The sequence below is a fragment of the Anomaloglossus baeobatrachus genome, chromosome 1 (assembly GCF_048569485.1).
Source record: "Anomaloglossus baeobatrachus isolate aAnoBae1 chromosome 1, aAnoBae1.hap1, whole genome shotgun sequence".
NCBI lineage: Eukaryota > Metazoa > Chordata > Amphibia > Anura > Aromobatidae > Anomaloglossus > Anomaloglossus baeobatrachus.
The window spans coordinates 775,255,209-775,275,597 of NC_134353.1; the positions used below are offsets into that span (position 1 = coordinate 775,255,209).

The window sequence follows — 20,389 nt, forward strand, 5'->3', positions numbered from 1 at the left end:
GAAGGATTACATGGTAATAAACCATGTTTATCTTCACTGAGAAGTCTGCTTGAGTGTGACGCAACTTTGCTCCCCCAGCCTCACGTTCTTGTGAAAGCTGATTAAACTGCACTGACGTTTTAGAAAGTCAGTGCAGGAATAAGAGAGGACGTTTAAAGTCTATGGGGCAGACTTGAAGTAGTTTAAAGGGTTTTCTGATTTTGTATACTGTCCTCGGCTTGCATATTTTGTATTTCAGCAACATACAGTTTCCTTAAAGGGGTGGTCCAGGATTAGAGAAACATGGCTGCTTTCTTTCAGAAACAGTGTCAACCCAGACCTCGGTTGTTCATGCTATTGCAGCTCAGCTACATTAACTGCTTAAGCCTCCACTGGCACCATTTTACTGAAGCCCGCTGGGAGATAAATATGCGTAAGCACCACCTGCCGTCATGAGTTTTAGTAAAGGAGGAAGATACAGACACCAGAGGCAGGCGGAGGAGGCGAGGCAGAGCTGAAGATCCTACCCCCAGTCCCGCCCCAATGCACTGAAAGCGTAGGAAACCCAAACCTAAATCAGGAGGCGGAGTTCTTCTCTGAAGATATCTATTGAATCTGTACAACAGCCATACTTTTACCTTAATATGCATAATCCTGGTTACAGACTCTCTTTAAAGAAATAGGGAACATTTTTCACTTTGCAAACTATTCATGGAAGACGTGCACCATTTTAAAGAATTTTGTACAAAAACCATCACCAAATACCAACAGACAATAAAAGAAGAGTAACTTAAACCCTGAAGTGAAGAAGCGGGCCCAAGCTTTTTTCTATTGCAGGTAGCAGATTTGGGGAGTCAGAGACATGGAGTCGGTGGGATCTTTGGGTGGTGTCAGAGCTGGTTGTATTGTACCATGGAGTTATTAAATGCATCTAGTCTTTTCCACATTTAGATGTTAGTCAGCTGTCCGTGTTCTATCCATGATTATTACATGTACCCAGTAACGTCTATGGTGCTATTCACATGTCCATGAGGCGCTCTGATATGTTCGTTTTTTATCTCAGTCATGGATGAAAATTACCAATACAGTCTATGGGTCCATGAAAATCACATATGGCATACGGATCACATTAGTGTGCAGTCCTTCTGCTGCCTCTGATTAACATTGTAGTGGATAGAAGAGGATTTCTTTTTTTATATGTGAAGAATCACTGATGAAATACTGATGGTAAAAACGGACACCGTGACTGATGGAACTTGGATCCAAAGCGCTAATGAACGAAAGTCTGTGTTTATAGATTATACATACCGGAAAAATCATGAACTTCTGAATGAGGCCTTACACATATCTAGTAAAGTATTTGTTCAGAAATTAATCTTTATGATGGAAACCTTATAAAGTGTGGAGTGTGGAGAAACAGAGGTGTCTGAATCAGAAGTTTGGCTCACCACCTCCACAGCCCAGGTAGATGGTGTTTGGATAAATGATTTCTAAGGCTAGATTCACACTTGCGTTGTGCGGCATCCGTCGCATTGTGTTGTGTGACGAATGTAAAGGATGCGTTGCATATTGTGGCACAACTGATGCGACGGATCCTGCAAAACAACAGAATCCGTTGTAGCTTTTTTTATCAGCAATTTACTCAACTGAGCATGCGCAGTTGTGTAAAGACGGATCCGTCACAGGAATCCTTCAAATGACGGATTCCACCACTACAGGCTTCTATTATAAAAATGACGAATGACGACGGAATCCAGCACATTGCGTTTTTTTGACGTTCTGGGGAGCACAGAAAAGCTATAGATGCTGCATTCTTTACGCCTGGCAGATGCAACGCAGGACCATCCATCGCAATGCGTCGTCCATACAAGTCTATGGATAGCAGCGGAATCCATTAATGGATTGCGCTGTTTTCCAAAACGGCGGATTGCAACTGAAGGAAAAAAACGCAAGTGTGAAAGTACCCTAATACATACAATAAAAACAGAACCAATTATCAAAAATGGAAAACAAGCCACATTTTCCCACGTGAACTATTCATTTTTGGTGAATTACCTGCTTAAACATAAGGGGTGTTGTCCAGTATATTCACTTAATACTTTATGGGACAGGCATGCTTAAATTAAACTCCATTGTATAGATTGGAAAGAAGATTTATCGCTGAGTGCTGACAATAGATTCATTTATCACTTTTACAAGATCAATGCGTCACATTAGCAGAAGACATGTCAGCAGGAACCCATAATGAACCCGATGTAACAGCACTGGGTAGCTTTTGTATCTAGTGAACGCAAACAGTGACCAGATCCAAGAGCATTACTTTTATAACAAGTAAACTTTGCATTGAAGAAAGTGGTGTGCTGTATATAGAGGCTATAGAGGAGTATATTGAGCTATGTGATTTACCAAATTATCAATTTCCCATCTCATTTAATACAATGGGCCAATAAATTAAATTAATATTGAAGTGTACATCAGACCTGACATCTCAATGCATCGTCGTCCATACAAGTCTATGTGTCCTAATTGTTGGAGAAGAGACTCGATCAGTGTAATGAAATCAGGAATATGAAGGTGCTCATCTCTTAAAGACAGTGAGAAGTTATGAGAATAAAGGCATATTAATTACACAAGCTTGGGGACAGTGCAGAGAAGTATCCCAGCATGCAGAATATAGGTACAAGGTTTCTTACCTCTGCTACTGACTTTGATGATAGTCCTCCAGTATCTGGATCATTGAGATCCTGGTGTAACTTTCAGACTTTTCATGAATTCCCTTCCATAAGAATAAAATAAGTAGAAGAAGAAATGTAAAGCCCCCAAAATGTGTGTTCTGTAGAGGGCAAGCCCCTGCTGGTCCTGAGATGTGAAGCTCTGAGGAGCCTCCAGACTTCAGTGCTTTGCTCTCAGCTCCTGTTGTCACTGTTCTCAGTCCCATTCAGAAGGGCTGTGAGGTTGGGGAGGGGGCGGGGAGGCCAGGCATCATTCACTGGCTGCCTCATATAGACCTATTGTTGTATCTGCTGAGAAAAACACCAAAAGGAGTTTCATTGCTCCATCATAGTTTCTCAAGAGCAGGACTAGAAGAAATGCTGAAGTCATGGAAACTCATGGAACTAAACTGATTACTCACAAAATCCTGTAACATATGGAACTTTTTTTTTTTTCTTTCAGAACTTTCCAAGTTTACATTTAGGAAATTTGTGATTGATTCAACTATAATATTTGAATGTTGTGAACTCTAAAATATTTGTATATTATTATTGTTATTATTATTTATTATTATTATAGCGCCATTTTTTCCATGGCGCTTTACAAGTGAGAGAGGGTATACGTACAACAATCATTAACAGTACAAAACAGACTGGTATAGGAGGAGAGAGGACCCTGCCCGCGAGGGGTCACAGTCTACAGGGAATGGGTGAGGGTACAATAGGTGAGAACAGAGCTGGTTGCGCAGTGGTGTACTGGACTGAAGGTTATTGTAGGTTGTAGGTGTCGCGGGAGGAGGAGGGGACGCCGCGCCCTCCCACTGCTCGGGTCCGGCTGCTGCGGCCTGCTGCTGCCGCTGCTCGGTGGCTCGAGCGATGGGCCGGATCCCGGGGACTCGAGCGGCGTTCCTCGCCCGTGAGTGAAAGGGGATTGGGATTTGGGATTTTTTATTGTCCGTGACGCCACCCACGGTTGTGGTGATTTGTTGACACCACCGCTGCTCTGTATGGGGATCCCGGGAGTGGTGGTATGGAGCAGCCAGATGTTAGTCCTCCCCTCCGTGGGTAGGGGGTTGGTTGACCCGGGGCCCAGTGATGAGGTGGGTGATGCAGGGCTCGGTGGGGTGCAGGGACGCGGGGGCAGCTCTGTGTCTTGCGGCACTGTGGTACTCACTCAGCCTGAGACGATGACACAGTTCTCGGTAAAACACACGGCTGGAAAGACGGTTCCCACGGACGGCTGCACTTGCTTTCCCCAGTAGGTGACGTTGACGGTCCCTTTTTTCTGCACCTAAGATGATGATGGTTGCGATGGGTTCCCACCGGTAACCCGCTCCCCGGCTTGGATATGGGCCGGAGGAGCCCCACTTTGCCCGCAGGAGCTGGCCCTGAGAAACTGGTGCCCTGGCGGTGGCGGTGTCTCTCTGTTACGGTTGGACTGTTGCCTTCAATCGGGACTTGGTTGTTAGGAGACAGACGTCCCCTTCACTGACGGATTTGGCAAATTATGGCGACTCCTAGCCTTGCCGGGATCCGAAAGGCCCCTGCCCTGGTGCTGACTGTTCTTCGTATACTGCTCCAGACCGCCGGGTCACCACCCGTCCGCGATCCTTCCAGCAACCTCCGAGCAGTTCCCCTGCAGACTATCACCGCCGTCTGCTGACCTTGCTATCACTGTCCGGGGCACACACCCGGACCAACTTCAGGCTTTACTACTGTCACTTTTCTGTCACTTCAGCTTTTCTCTTTAGCTCCACTACTGCTTCCTTCTACTTCACTCTCCTAACTTGAACTGCCTGGTTCTCCCGCCTCCAGGGCTGTGAACTCCTCGGTGGGCGGAGCCAACCGCCTGGCCCACCCCCTGGTGTGAACATCAGCCCCTGGAGGAAGGCAACAAGGATTTTTCGTTAGCCTTGGTGTTCCTAACTGGGGTGTAGGGTGTGGTAGTGTTGCGACCTGTGACCCCTGGCTTGCCCAGGGCGTCACATTCCCCCTTAGCAAAATGCAGACCGTCCGCGGGCTGCCCATCCAACACCGGTTTTATTTTCTGAAAAATATATAAAAGGTAAAACGGTAAACATAATACAAATTATAACATCATCCCACATCGGGAGGTTCGGTTCTTAAACGTTGCAAATGGTTTACGGTTACGGTCTCCGCTCTCTCCCACCCAAGCAACCTGGCCCTGATGCTGCCCCTAAAGCCCAGGCAGCACTCCTTGACCCCAGTCCAGCACAAGTTACCCGAGCGGGATCTGTCATTCCCCTCCAGAGGGTAGCCACCGGTTCCTGTGGTGTCTGGGCCCCAGCCTGCTCTGCTGAGGGCCCTCCCTTCAACCTGCCTCTCCGGAGGCGGCAATTGCGGAAACGGTAACGGTAAAACAACTTATTTACATGCCACTTAACGTTTGTGGTTGCCCTGCAAGTTCACGGGCTTGTCCATAGAAGTTTCTATGCAAACAATTTTTCAAGCGGTCCCCGCGGGGACAACGGTGCCGGCTACGGCCGGTTTCCAATCACGGTTGAATCAGGTGAACTTCACGGTTTCATTTTACTTATCATCATTTTTCAACAAACTTTTAAACAAAACTCAGACAATGGTGGTCCCAACGGGGACTGGACAACGGTGCTCCGCTGCCTTTACTGTGCACTTTCGTCCTCCTCACCCGGCTCTGGGTGGAAGAACACGGGCACCAGCCCCTCCAAGGCATAGCAAGCACGGCGAGGAAGGGCCGCCTGATACCCATTATTTCCACTCCGGGGAACATAGGTGGCTTCCGTGCCATGCAGAGCGACGACTCCTTCATCCTCTTCCGACACGGGCTCGGTGTCAGGCCCGGAATCGCTATCGTCGGCCTCTGCACCAGACGGGTGGCTACCAGCTGCCGTAGCCTCTAGGCTGGCTACTCTCTCGGCCACAGTCACGGAGGGGTGTACGCCCGACGGGCCAGGCGCAGTACGGTGTACGGGTAAGGAGGACGGAGGTGGCGTGGGGGCCAGGGGCAGACCGGGTCCCTCAGCCGCAGCGGCCGGTCCCTCGGGGACATAGGGGCGTGGGTCACTCACCAGCTCCTCCATCATGGCCTCCATTCCATATACTCGTGCAACCGCAGCTACATTCTCCACCTCCGCGGTCCACTGTTCCATCAACCTGCAGATCTGGCTCCGGTAGTGTCGGCAGATCCCTGCCGTTCGGGCCCTTAGCCATGCCGCTGTCCCGGGCACCGGCTCAGTAGCCTCCGCGTAACTGGGCGGAACAGACATTTCTTTGCAAGGCTCGGCAAATCACAGGGTCCCAGCGTCCTGGCTCGTACAGCCGCGCGCTACATACATCCAGTCGCCATATCGTCCCCCTTAGCCTCTTTCCGGCCCCTCCTCTCTCGGGGCGTGGTTTTGGCCTTCGCGCCTCTACTACTCGAGAAGACGCTCGAGCGGGAACTTTTCGCGCCAAAGATGGCGACTTCTGAAATTTTTCAGCCGGATACCTCCGGCGGTCACAAGGCGCACCTCTACCCAACGGCAGAGCGGTAAGATCCTGTTCGTGACGCCAAGTTGTCGCGGGCGGAGGAGGGGACGCCGCGCCCTCCCACTGCTCGGGTCCGGCTGCTGCGGCCTGCTGCTGCCGCTGCTCGGTGGCTCGAGCGATGGGCCGGATCCCGGGGACTCAAGCGGCGTTCCTCGCCCGTGAGTGAAATGGGATTGGGATTTGGGATTGTTTATTGTCCGTGATGCCACCCACGGTTGTGGTGATTTGTTGACACCACCGCTGCTCTGTATGGGGATCCCGGGAGTGGTGGTATGGAGCAGCCAGATGTTAGTCCTCCCCTCCGTGGGTAGGGGGTTGGTTGACCCGGGGCCCAGTGATGAGGTGGGTGATGCAGGGCTCGGTGGGGTGCAGGGACGCGGGGGCAGCTCTGTGCCTTGCGGCACTGTGGTACTCACTCAGCCTGAGACGATGACACAGTTCTCGGTAAAACACACGGCTGGAAAGACGGTTCCCACGGACGGCTGCACTTGCTTTCCCCAGTAGGTGACGGTCCCTTTTTCCTGCACCTAAGATGATGATAGTTGCGATGGGTTCCCACCGGTAACCCGCTCCCCGGCTTGGATATGGGCCGGAGGAGCCCTACTTTGCCCACAGGCGCTGGCCCTGAGAAACTGGTGCCCTAGCGGTGGCGGTGTCTCTCTGTTACGGTTGGACTGTTGCCTTCAATCGGGACTTGGTTGTTAGGAGACAGACGTCCCCTTCACTGACGGATTTGGCAAACTATGGTGACTCCTAGCCTTGCCGGGATCCGAAAGGCCCCTGCCCTGGTGCTGACTGTTCTTCGATTACTGCTCCAGACCGCCGGGTCACCACCCGTCCGCGATACTTCCAGCAACCTCCGAGCAGTCCCCCTGCAGACTATCACCGCCGTCTGCTGACCTTGCTGTCACTGTCCGGGGCACACACCCGGACCAACTTCAGGCTTTACTACTGTCACTTTTCTGTCACTTCAGCTTTTCTCTTTAGCTCCACTACTGCTTCCTTCTACTTCACTCCCCTAACTTGAACTGCCTGGTTCTCCCGCCTCCAGGGCTGTGAACTCCTCGGTGGGCGGAGCCAACCGCCTGGCCCACCCCCTGGTGTGAACATCAGCCCCTGGAGGAAGGCAACAAGGATTTTTGGTTAGCCTTGGTGTTCCTAACTGGGGTGTAGGGTGTGGTAGTGTTGCGACCTGTGACCCCTGGCTTGCCTAGGGCGTCACATAGGCTTGTTGGAAGAGGTGGGTCTTGAGGTTCCTCTTGAAGCTTTCCATGGTAGGGGAGAGTCTGATATGCTGAGGTAGAGCGTTCCAGAGTATGGGGGAGGCACGGGAGAAATCTTGTACGCGATTGTGGGAAGAGGAGATAAGAGAGGAGTAGAGGAGGAGATCTTGTGAGGATCTGAGGTTGTGTGCAGGTAGGTACCGGGAGACTAGGTCACAGATGTAAGGAGGAGACAGGTTGTGGATGGCTTTGTATGTCATGGTTAATGTTTTGAACTGGAGTCGTTGGTTGATGGGAAGCCAGTGAAGGGATTGGCAGAGTGGCGATGCTGGGGAATAGCGAGGGGAGAGGTGGATTAAGCGGGCCGCAGAGTTTAGGATAGATTGGAGGGGTGCAAGAGTGTTGGAAGGGAGGCCAGAGAGCAGGAGGTTGCAGTAGTCGAGTATAGTGTGCCCAGGGCGGGGCTCCAGGTTTTTGTGGGCCCCGGGCGAAAGAGTCTCAGGGGGCCCCATCCACACATAGAGACACACATACACAGATACGTACACATACATATTTAAAGACAAATTCACAAAAAATACATATAGACAGACATACACTTCTACAGTCATATACACTGACATACACAGATACACATCATACATGCACACACAGACACATTAGAGATATTATTAACCCCTTCACGACCGGATGAATTTGCACTTTCCATTTTTTGTCCGTCGTTCTTCTTCCGAGAGTCGTAACTATTTTTATTTTTTAGTCAATATGGTCATGTGAGGGCTCGTTTTTTACGTAACGAGCTGTACTTCTAAATGAAACCATGAGTTTGACCATATAGTGTACTAGAAAACAGCAAAAAGATTCCAAATGCGGAAAAATTGCAAAAAAGTGCAATTGCATAATTGTTTTTGAGATATTTTATTCACCCTGTTCACTATATGGTAAAACTGATGTGTCAGTGTGATTGCTGAGGTTGGTGCGAGTTCGTAGACACCAAACTTGTATAGGTTTACTTTTACCTAAGGGGTTCAAAAAAATCAAACGTTTGTCCGAAAAAAGTGGCATATATTTGTGCCATTTTCTGCGACCTGTAGCGTTCTTATTTTTCAGGATCTATGGCTCAGTGATGGCTTACTTTTTGCGTCTCGCGCTGACGTTTTCAACTGTACCATTTTTGCGCAGATACTGTACTATATTTTGATCGCTTGTTATTGCATTTAGCGCAAAAACGTAATTTTGCCATTTGGAATTTTTTGCCGCTACGCCGTTTACTGATCAGGTTAATTGATTTTATATTTTTATAGATCGGGCATTTTTCAATGCGTCGATACCAAATAAGTGTATATTTCTTATTTTATTTATTTTTTTTATTTTTTAAAACATTTTTTAAAACTTTTTTTTTTTAATTTTACTAGGACCCCTGTAACAATCAGTAGTCTGATTGCTCATTCATTTCTCCCGATCAGAGCAGCATCGCTCAGACCGGGAAAAATGCTCATCTCTTGTAGAAAGTGTGTCGCCCAGGGTTAGGGGGCACTCGGTCCCGGGCGGTGAAAAACTGGGGAATGTCACTTTGGTGGCCGTTGCTCGGTTCCATGCCCTTGGTGCAAAACCCAAATGGCAAAAACAATTGACATGTCAATTGTTTTTGCCATTTGCGTTTTGAACTGCAAAGCTGAGTTTTTGACCAAATTTCTGCCAGAAAAAGGCTGCAGTTTGAACTGCATAGTGCGGACAAGAAACCCAAATTCCCATAGACTTTGCTTGAAAAGCAGAACACATCTATTTTGGCATTAAACGCTGCAGTTGAAAAAGCAGCAAAAAAGCAGGTAAAAAGCAGGTAAAAAGCAACGTGGACACATAGCCTAAAGGGACATATCATGCCATTATTATAAAGGCATAAACACATGCGTTTATTTTGTCAAAAAAGCATGTTTTCTGCATCAAAAAAGCATGTAAAACGCTGGGATTTTGATTCAGGATGCGTTTTCAAAGTTCTCATTGACTCTAATGTTAGCAAAACGCTGCCAAAATGGCAAAAACAATTGACATGCTGCTTCTTTAAACGCTGAGTTTTTGCCAAATTTTCTGCAACTAAAGCGCTGCGTTTTTAACAGCATTGTGCGCACAAGAAATCACAGTTTCCCATAGACTTTGCTTGGAAATCAAAACGCATGCATTTTGGCATTAAAACGCTGTAGTTGAAAACGCTGTGGAAACGCATGAAAAAACGCAAAGTGCGCATACAGCCTAAAGAAGCAGCATGTCAATTGTTTTTGATATTTTGGCAGCGTTTTGCTAACATTAGAGTCAATGAGAACTTTCAAAACGCATCCTGGATCAAAATCCCAGCGTTTTACATGCTTTTTTGATGCAGAATGCATGCTTTTATGACAAAATAAACGCGTGTTTTTGACATTATATTAAGGGCATGATATGTCCCTGTACACACACACATAGTCCGACAATTAAATTAAAGAAAATCAATAATTTAACGTTATTTTATACATAAATATTAGAACACAGTTATCATTTTAATAAAATTAGCTATTTTGTGTTTGATTTTAATCATGATATTTGTTATCATTTTTTTCCTTTTTTTCATAGTGTTTTAATGTTTAAACTTTATTTAGTAGTGTATTTGTATTCAAAACGCATGTGACTTTAAGCAATGAAAAAGCATGTAAAATGCGGTAAAAACACGGCCAAAACACGGTAAAAAAGCAAGCGTATTTTAAGCGTTTTTGTTGTCAAAACCAAATTTGACAAAGACAATTTCTGCCAGAGGATGCGTTTAGAATTGCAACTAACTCAACGCAAAGTGCGCACACAGCCTAACATGGGAAAGAAAAAGGATCTCTCTGCTGCCAAAAGGCATCAAATAGTGCAATGCCTTGGACAAGGGATGAAAACATTAGATATTTTATGAAAACTTAAGCATGATCATCGTACTGTGAAGAGATTTGCAGCTCATTCTGAGCACATACGTGTTTGTGCTGATAAAGGCAGAATGAGGAAGGTTTCTGCCAGGCAAGTCCATCAGATTAAGGGCTCATGCGCACGTTGCGTACTCACATGCATTTACGCTGCGTGTAGCACTGCAGCGTAAATGCATGCATCCTGCATCCCCTGCACAATCTATGTAGATTGTGCATGAGAAGTGCGCACAATGCTTTTATGAGCTAAAATTTTGACCCAAATCCGTGCGTTCATAAAAGCAGCATGTCAAGTATTTCTGCGTTCTGGATGCAGCTACTACTCTGTCTATGGTGGGGGCAGCATCCCGAGCGCATGAAATCGGCTTTTTTTTAACAAAAATACTGCATTTGTGCCGCCCCCACGTCAGCAGCCGAGCTGCTCGGATCCGGATCCGCGGTGGCTTGAGGGGCGTCCGGGCCCAGGGCCGTGCGGCTACTCAAATGAAGGGGATACTTACAGGGGATGGTGTATCTACAGATCGTGACGTGAGTTTGGTGTATGGTAAGATAGAATACCACCGCTGCAGCTGGGGAGTACCCGGTGGCGATGGAGTGGGCAGCTAGGTGTTTAACCCCTCCACGGGTAGGGGGGAATGCCCTGGGACTAGGTGATAGTGACGGGGATGTGCCATTGGGGAGGGAAGGGTCACTTGCGTACTCACTCAGTCCATAAAGCTGACACCAACAACTTAGTAAACCAAAGTTCTGGACACCGCTGCCACTGAGGGGAGCACGTTTGGGTCCCGTTCCTGCTGGTGTTGCCTGATGATCTGTGCCCTTTCCCTTGGCACTTTGTCCTCTTCTTAGTTGGCCCCTATAGCTTGAAACTAGTCGGGTCCCGCTCCCCAGTATGGCTAACTGAGGGAGCTTGCTCTCAGGGTTCACACTTGGGATTTCCTGGACCGTTTTAGTGGAAAGTCCTATCCCCCTCGTTGCGCTAGTACCCCGATTTTGGAGCAGGTGGAGAGTGGATCTTGAAGGCTTCATACTCGTTGGGTGAATTGTCAGGTTGCCTGAAGCTACTCCCTGACCTAGGGTCCACGTACCCCATCGTGCCCTGGTCCCAGCCCGGTGATGGTACAAGGCCGCCGGCTGTCCTCCTCGACAATACCGTGCCCCTTGTCACTATTCCCTGCGACCAGCTCCTACTAGGCCCAGACCACCGTCTGCTACCTAGTACTTCCAAGGAGCCCGGCTTCTGACCTCCTCTCTCCTTCACTTTCAACACTACACTGGTCTACTCCTGACACTCCTGACCTCCCCTTAACCAACCCCCCAAGTGGGCAACCCTATTCCACTCAGGCCGTCCACTGGTGTGTCTGGTGGGTGTGGTGCAGAGTGTTTCTAGGATTTTGATTAGCTGGTTTTGGCAACACCATTGGTTAGGGAGCCGTAACCAAGGAGTAGGTGGATATTGCACAGAAGGGCAGATTGCACAATACCCTGTGACGACCTGATAGGCCAGGGCATCACATTTGTAAAGGTGCAGGGCAGGAAGCATCTGCATTATGGACATGGGATTGTCAAGCAGATAGCACAAGGGAAGAGGCAGTGATGACGCCCGAAGACCTTGATTGTTTACCCAGGCATTTGGCCTATCTAGTCAGGTGCTTTGATGACATAGTCTGAGCATGCTGGTGGTGGTCAGGTTGATAGTGATCAGGCCCCTGCTGATCTTGGTACGGCACAGGTTACAAATGACAATTCTTCTATCATCCATATTTTCTTTAAAAAAAAAAGTGGCAGACTGGGGAACACTTAACCTTTGACCCTGGTACTTGCTGTGTGTGGGTGTTCTGGGAAAAGTTGCCACCTTCTCTTTCTGGCCACTATACTGTCTCTGATGGCCCTCTAAAAATTATGAGTGAGGGCTGCCTGATAGACCTCTAAAAGTTTTGAGCAAACCCCGAATGATGCTTCTGTAGATATTGTGGAAGAGGATGAGGGCAAGAAAAAGAAGAAACCATGAACTGTATATGTGACGCTCTGGCGCCGCAAGGTGGTCACAGAAAAACACTACACCCCACACAACACCATCCCACACCAGGTTCCATCAGCCACAAAATCCTAGCCACCCCCCTCAGGATAGGAAGGACACACCAGTGGGTGGGAACAGGCGGATTGGGAGCGCCCACCTAGGGGTCTTGAAGATCTGGGGGAGGGAACCAGTTAGTTCAAGTTAGAGTTCAAGTGAAGTGGAAGTGCAAGTTGGAGAGAAGTCGAGTCTGAGCCTAGTGAAGGGTAGCCAGGGTAGTGGCCCTGGTCTACTGGCTAGGTGGCAAGCAGTGGACCGTGTCCAAAGGCGACGGGAGTCCGGTCGCGGGAAATCCAAAGTGGACCGAGACAGGGTTGGAGCCCGCCGGTTCCGACAGCGGAGATCCGGTCCGGAAACCGTGCACAGGCGGGGTACCTGGACCCTAGTTAGAAGGCGGTTGCAAGCCCCTTCTCTAATTAACCAGGCCGAGAGCAAGGTTCCAGACGTTGTTCCAGAGTGTTAGCCCAGAGAGAGCAAAACAGCAGCCCACCGCGGGGGATAGGGTATCCGCAACAACCCACTGAGATCCCAAGGGTCAGTTTTCCGTGGGCACATGTCCCAACCAAAACCAAACCGGGAGTGGACTTCCCCGGTCCATACGAGGTCGTCTAAAATAGAAGGAAAATACAGAGTGCCGGAGGAAGGGACATTGGTACACCGGCCGGGTGTGGGAACCGTATACACCCTGAAGCGGCAGCCGGTCACTGACATCTTGGCTTACCAGCAGACTCGTGTGTATTTATTCAATCGTGAGTACATCAACACGCTCCGGGTGCATCACTACTAACAGCCATCACCTCCAGTGTTCTGGACACTGAGCCCCAGGGCATCCACCCCTACCCACGGAGGGGTTAACATCCAGCTGCCATTCCATCGCCCCCGGGTGATCCCCAACAGCAGCGGTGGTACTCCATCGTACCACACACCGTGGGTGGCATCACGAAGTATCTACAACAATCCCCTATACATATTACGCCCGGCTGCTGACATGGGGGCGGCACACCTCAAAACCTGGCGTCACGAACAGGATTGTAACCCATTCAACTACCTGGTGGAAGTGTGCCTTGTTTTGGACTGTAAACGGTGCTCCGTTTCAAAAAATTTTGACAGCCACCATTTTACCGCCATTTTTGGACCCGAAAAACAACAAGCCCAGCATCTTCTTCCCCGAAAAAGAGCGTGAAGTTTAAGCCCCGCCCCCTGGGAACGCGGGCGGAAGTTGGTGACTCCCCTGACAGGAAGCAAAAAGGACAGTAGGTCCCGGGAGACTGCTGTCGAAAAAACCAAGGGTGAGGACAGAAAAAGCGGCATGTGACACAAAAAGATAAAAGGCAGGGACACCAGGACTTTGCCAAATCCCGTTCCTGGATGAGCAAGCGGCAGGATGTCTCAGGGGTCTGACAACCAGCATGTGGAGAGGCCCGTTCCCAGGACCTCTGACTGGATTGAAGCGCAGACGAAGAGGATGTGTCGGAGGGTCCAGGCCAAGGCTCATTTCCTCATGACGCGGTGAACCACCGAAATGAAGGGCCTGGCTTCAGCTGACCGGGCTCGCGAGATGGAGATGGCCTTGGAGGAGCAGGTAAGCGGTGACCCACGCCCCTATGTTCCCCAGGAACCGGCCGTACCAGCTGAGGGGTCCGGCCTGCACGCGTCCGCCACATCGCCTCCCTCACTGCCCGTGTTCGCGGCCAGCAACCCAATCGGCCCGCTACCCCAAATAATGGCAGTGGAACCAGTCCTGCCTAGTGAAGAGGATCCAGCAATGGGGACCTCGGGTCCTACCTGTAACCCCACTCCGCCACCCATCCCGGCCCCGCGCCGAACTGCAGTCCGGAAGACATCCCCTCCGGCCCCGAGCCAGGTCGCAGCAATAGTGACGTCACCCCCGACTCCGGCAGTCCGCCCGGCCGCAACTGTGATGACGTCGGCTCCGGCAGGCCGCCCGGCCGCTACTATGATGATGTCGGCCCCGGCAGTCCGCCCGGCTACAATGGAGGCAGCGCCCAATCAGGAGGCACCCACGGTAGCCGCGCAAGTTGTTACCCAGTGCCCGGTCCCAGCTGTGGAGCAGCCGGGATGTAACTGCAGGGAAGCAGAGAAGGCCAGTGAAAGAGGGGACCCTCGGCAGAGAGAAAGGCTGGTTGTAGCCAGCACCGAGGGCGTCCGTGTGGGCCAAGCTCCCGAGCAGGAGGAGGAGCGCTGTACCTGTGCCCCGTACTGGGAGCGACAGCAGCGGCAGCTGAGACAGGAAATCGCTTCTCGGGAAAAGTGCAAAGCCGAGGCCCGACCTACCGAGAGCAAGTCTGCCACTTTAACCCCCAAAAGGGATGGGGGTTCATCTACGAGCCGGGACTGGACTCCGAAATTTTTGTGTCCCGGAGGGATGTGGCCCCTCATCTACCGACAGGTGACCCAGGCCGAGATCTGGAACCCGGGGACCTGGTGAGTTACACCCGACACTGCGGAGAAAGGGGGTGGTTCGCCCTGGACATTAAAAAGTGGATGGTGGTCGATGGGCAGCCATGTCTCCAAAGCCCCTCCCGGTCCCCATTGGAAGATGGAGTGTAAATGGTAGTGGTTTCCAGCTACCCGTTGATTTGTTAAAATTTACCCCGTTAACAGTTAAAAATGGACCAAGACCTCAGGACTGGTGAGGTCACCCCAAAAACTTTCTTGGGCCCTGTAAATATCCCTACCTACTTTCTTGTTACTCCTCACCCTGCACAGCCTCTGGAGAGGTAGATTGGAGGAAGGGCCTGCGGTGGAGTAGGCCGAGGCCCAGTCACTAATGAAACCGGTGGCTGACCTCCAGGCCAAGGGTCCCCGGACTATGGGCCCTTGAGATGGGCTGCTGGGTAAGGAACTTTTTACCCGGACCATGCAGGCGTTACCTGGAACAGCTTGGGACTGGGGAAAAGGGGTGCCCACCATGATTAGAGGTGGTACCAAGGTACCAGGTTGTTTGGCTGACGAACGGAGGAGGGGAAAGTAATGTTTAACCCTGTTTTTGCAATGTTGAAGTAATGTGCCTCCCATAAAGGGAAGAATTGATCTTAACATGTTTTTTACCTTTTTCCCGTTCATTTCCAGAAAAAGAAAGTCAGTGGTTGGACAACCCGTGGACGGGCTGTATTAAACCAAGCGGGAGTGTGACGCCCTGGTGCCCACCGGGTGGTCACAGAAAAACACTCCACTCTACACAACACCATCCCACACCAGGTTCCATCAGCCACAAAATCCTAGCCACCCCCCTAAGGGTAGGAAGGACACACCAGTGGGCGGGAACAGGCGGATTGGGAGCGCCCACCTAGGGGTCTTGAGGATCCGGGGGAGTGAACCAGTTAGTTCAAGTTAGAGTTCAAGTGAAGTGGAAGTGCAAGTTGGAGACAAGTTGAGTCTGAGCCTAGTGAAGGGTAGCCAGGGTAGTGGCCCTGGTCTACTGGCTAGGTGGCAAGCAGTGGACCGTGTCCAAAGACGACGGGAGTCCGGTCATGGGAAATCCAAAGTGGACCGAGACAGGGTTGGAGCCCGCCGGTACCGATAGCGGAGATCCGGTCCGGAAACCGTGCACAGGCGGGGTACCTGGACCCTAGTTAGAAGACGGTTGCAAGCCCCTTCTCTAATTAACCAGGCCAAGAGCAAGGTTCCAGACGTTGTTCCAGAGTGTTAGCCCAGAGAGAGCGAAACGGCAGCCCATCGTGGGGGATAGGGTATCCGCAACAACCCACTGAGATCGTAAGGGTCAGTTTTCGTGGGCACATCTCCCAACCAAAACCAAACCGGGAGTGGACTTCCCCGTTCTATACGAGGTCGTCTAAAATAGAAGGAAAATACAGAGTGCCGGAGGAAGGGACATTGGTACACCAGCCAGTTGTGGGAACCGTATACACCCTGAAGCGGCATCCAGCCACTGACACCTTAGTTTACCAGCAGACTCATGTGCATTTATTCAATCGTGAGTACACCAACACCTCCGGTCCGGCCCGGTGCATCACCACCAACAGCCATCACATCCCGTGTTCTGGACACTGAGCCCTGGGGCATCAACCCCTACCCACGAGGGGTTAACATCTAGCGGTGTTCCTCACTAATGGTTGGACGGTTGTCTTCAATCGGGACTTGGTTGTTGGGGGATCGACGTCCTCTTCACTGACGGATTCGGCAAATTATGGCGACTCCTAGCCTTGCCGGGGTCCGAGAGGCCCCTGCCCTGGTGCTGACTGTCCTTTGTATACTGCTCCAGACCGCCGGGCCACTACTCGACCGCGGTCCTTCCAGCAACCTCCGAGCAGTCCCCCTCCAGACGATCACTGCTGTTGCTGACCTTGCTGACCTGTCCTGCACTTAGCTGGACTCACGTCAGGCCTTTCTACGTGCACTTTTGTTCCTTTTCTTCCTTGCTCTACTGCCACTTCACTTTCACTTAGCTCCTCTACCACTTCCTTCTACTTGGAACTTCCACTTCTATCTGCCTGGTTCTTCCCGCCTCCAGGGCTGTGTACTCCACGGTGGGCGGAGCCAACCGCCTGGCCCACCCCCTGGTGTGAACATCAGCCCCTGGAGGAAGGCAACAAGGATTTTGGTAGCTTTGGTGTTCCTAACTGGGATGTAGGGTGTGGTGGTGTGATGATCTGTGACCCCTGGCTTGCCCAGGGCGTCACATTCCCCCTTAGCAAAATGCAGACCGTCCGCGGGCTGCCCGTCCAACACCGGTTTTATTTTCTGTAAAATGTAAAAAGATAACATATAAATCATAATATCTTCGCACAACGGGAGGCACATTTCTTAAACGTTACTAAACGGTTTTACGGGTACGGTTTCCGCTCTCTCCCACCCAAGCAACCTGGCCCTGATGCTGCCCCTAAAGTCCAGGCAGCACCCCTTGACCCACAGTCCAGCACAAGTCACCCGAGCGGGATCTGTCCTTCCCCTCCAGAGGGTAGCCATCGGTTCCTTTGGTGGCTGGGCCCCAGCCTGCTCTGCTGAGGGCCCTCCCTCCAACCTGCCTCTCCGGAGGCGGCAACTGCGGAAAACGGTACAGTAAAACAACATATTTACAAGCCACTTAACGTTTGTGGTTGCCCTGCAAGTTCACGGGCTTGTCCATGGATAGTTCCCATGCTAACTTTTTAAACGGTCCCCACGGGGACAACGGTGCCGGCTCCGGCCGGTTCAATCACAAAGATAATCTGGTGAAGTACTCGGTATCATCATTTTTGCAAACTTAAACTTTTTCAACTTTCAAACAACACTCTGGTGGTCCCAACGGGGACTGGACAACGGTGCTCCGCTGCCCTACTCCAGGCCTTCAGCTTCATCCGAGGGAGGGGGTGCAGGACTCACTCTGCTCTCCTGGCTGCCCCGCAGTTTCACATCCAGGGCAAACCACCCCCTCTCTCCGTAGTGTCGGGTGTACTGAACAATGTCTCCCGGCATTAGGTTGCGGCCGGGATGCTCCTCAGGCAGGTGGCATTCACATCCCGCCGGGCTACAAACACTTCGGCCTCCAGGCCCGGTTCATAGATAAACCCGTAGCCCCGGCGGACATCAAACCGCCTCACCTGCCCCTCGTACAGCGGACCCCGGACACGGAACGTGGCCTGGCGGAGATTCTCCTTTTCTCGGATAGCTCGGGCCACCAGCTCGGCCTTCTTCCTCTCCCTCTCTCCGATCTCCAGGCCCAGCGGTACCGGCTCCCTGTCCCAATACGGCGCTGCTGCGAGCTCCGGCGCACGGGTCGGGCCCCGCGGGACATCCTGGACGTTGCCCACTGTCAGGAATCTGGGCGGCGTGTCCCGCGATGTCTTGGCCTTGGGCGCTGCCTTACAGCAACAACCCGGCGCTACCTCAGCCGAGGTGTGGGGGATGGGCACAGGGGCTTTCCGCGGCTTGGCCTTCGGCTCGGAGCGGGTCATCGGCTCCGACTCAGGGAACTTCTCAGGGGCTGCCTCCGGTGCAGACTTCGGGGCCTTCCACGGCAACACCTCCGACTTGCTACGGGCTCCGGCTACAGGTCGGCCCGCCGGGGCGGGCATGCTGGGTATCGCTACCGGTTGCGGTGGCAGCGGGCCTAGTGGCGGGGTCACGGCCTCCAAGACGGGTGGCGAAGAAGGCAGCGGAGGGAGAGGGCTTGTACCGGGTCCCTCAGCCACAGCGACCGGTCCCTCGGGTACATAGGGGCGTGGGTCACTCACCCTCCCTTCCTCCGCCTCCTCCTCGCGTCTCCGCACGGTGGCTATAACGTCCGCCATGTCGGTCTCCCACTCCTCCAAGAGGAGCTGCATCTTGACCTGCAGCCTTAGGTGGAGCTGTGCGGTCCGGATTTCCACCCACGCTGCGGTTCCCGGAGCGGGGGCCACGGTGTTTCGGGACGGCATCCACATAGCGACTTCTTCTTCCAGGAACGGAGTGACTGCAGAGTCCTGGCGTCCCTGCTTTTATAGCTGCGGTTACATGCCGCCAGCCGCCATCGCGTCCCCCTTAGCTTCTTTCCGGCCACTCCTCTATTGGGGCGGAGTTTTGGCCTTTGCGCCTCTGCTACTCGAGAAGACGCTCAAGCGGGAACTTTTCGCGCCAAAGATGGCGACTTCTGGAAATTTTCAGCCGGATACCTCCGGCGGTCACAAGGCGCATCTCTACCCAACGGCAGAGCGGTAAGATCCTGTTCGTTACGCCAAGTTGTCGCGGGTGGGGAGCAGGGTGCCAGCACCACGCTCACCCCTCTGCTCGGGTCCGGCTGCTGCTGCTCAGTGGTGGCTCGAGCGGTGGGCCGGATCCCGGGGGTTCTCGAGCGACACTCCTCGCCCGTGAGTGAAAAGGGGGATTCTGTTGGGGAGATTGTCCGTGACGCCACCCACGGTTGTGGTGATTTGTAGCACCACCGCTGCTCAATATGGGGATCCCGGGAGTGGTGATGCGGAGCAGCCAGGTGTTGTGTTGCCCCTCCGTGGGTAGGGGTTGGTGATCCCGGGGCCCGGTGATGGGGTGTCAGGGTGCATGGCCTGGTGGGCGCAGGGACGCGGGGGCAGCGCTGTGCCTTGCGGCACTGTGGTACTCACTCAGCCTGAGACGTTGACACAGTTTTACGGTAAACCACACGGCTGGAAAGACGGTTCCCACGGACGGCTGCACTTGCTCTCCCAGCAGGTAACGGTGATGTCCCTCTGACCTGCACCTGATGTTTCTAAGTTGGTAGCGATGGGTTCCCACCGGTAACCCGCTCCCCGGCTTGGATATGGGCCGGAGGAGCCCTACTTTGCCCGCAGACGCTGGCCCTGAGGAGCTGGTGCCCTGGCGGTGGCAGTGTTCCTCACTAATGGTTGGACGGTTGTCTTCAATCGGGACTTGGTTGTTGGGGGATCGACGTCCCCTTCACTGACGGATTCGGCAAATTATGGCGACTCCTAGCCTTGCCGGGGTCCGAGAGGCCCCTGCCCTGGTGCTGACTGTCCTTTGTATACTGCTCCAGACCGCCGGGCCACTACTCGACCGCGGTCCTTCCAGCAACCTCCGAGCAGTCCCCCTCCAGACGATCACCGCTGTTGCTGACCTTGCTGACCTGTCCTGCACTTAGCTGGACTCACGTCAGGCCTTTCTACGTGCACTTTTGTTCCTTTTCTTCCTTGCTCTACTGCCACTTCACTTTCACTTAGCTCCTCTACCACTTCCTTCTACTTGGAACTTCCACTTCTATCTGCCTGGTTCTTCCCGACTTCAGGGCCGTGTACTCCACGGTGGGCGGAGCCAACCGCCAGGCCCACCCCCTGGTGTGAACATCAGCCCCTGGAGGAAGGCAACAAGGATTTTGGTAGCTTTGTGCATTTGACGCTGCCGTAGCGATATTGTTCGCTACGGCAGCGATCACCACATATCGCACGAACGACGGGGGCGGGTGCTATCGCTCGCGACATCGCTAGCGATCACTAGCAATGTCGC

The 20,389-nt window shown here is 52.1% G+C and overlaps 2 protein-coding genes across 5 annotated transcripts in view; one reads left to right on the top strand and one right to left on the bottom strand.

The window, feature by feature from the left end:
* The window catches only part of MEGF10 (multiple EGF like domains 10), a 176,812-nt gene extending 173,905 nt beyond the window's left edge, over positions 1-2,907 (bottom strand). For both annotated transcript variants that reach the window (XM_075324739.1, XM_075324747.1), the window contains exon 1: positions 2,673-2,907. The gene's annotated coding sequence lies outside the window, so the exon portion shown is untranslated. The remainder of the gene's footprint in view (positions 1-2,672) is intronic.
* Positions 1-20,389, top strand: part of C1H5orf63 (chromosome 1 C5orf63 homolog) — a 173,275-nt gene that overhangs the window by 653 nt on the left and 152,233 nt on the right. The gene's annotated exons all lie outside the window — the stretch shown is intronic.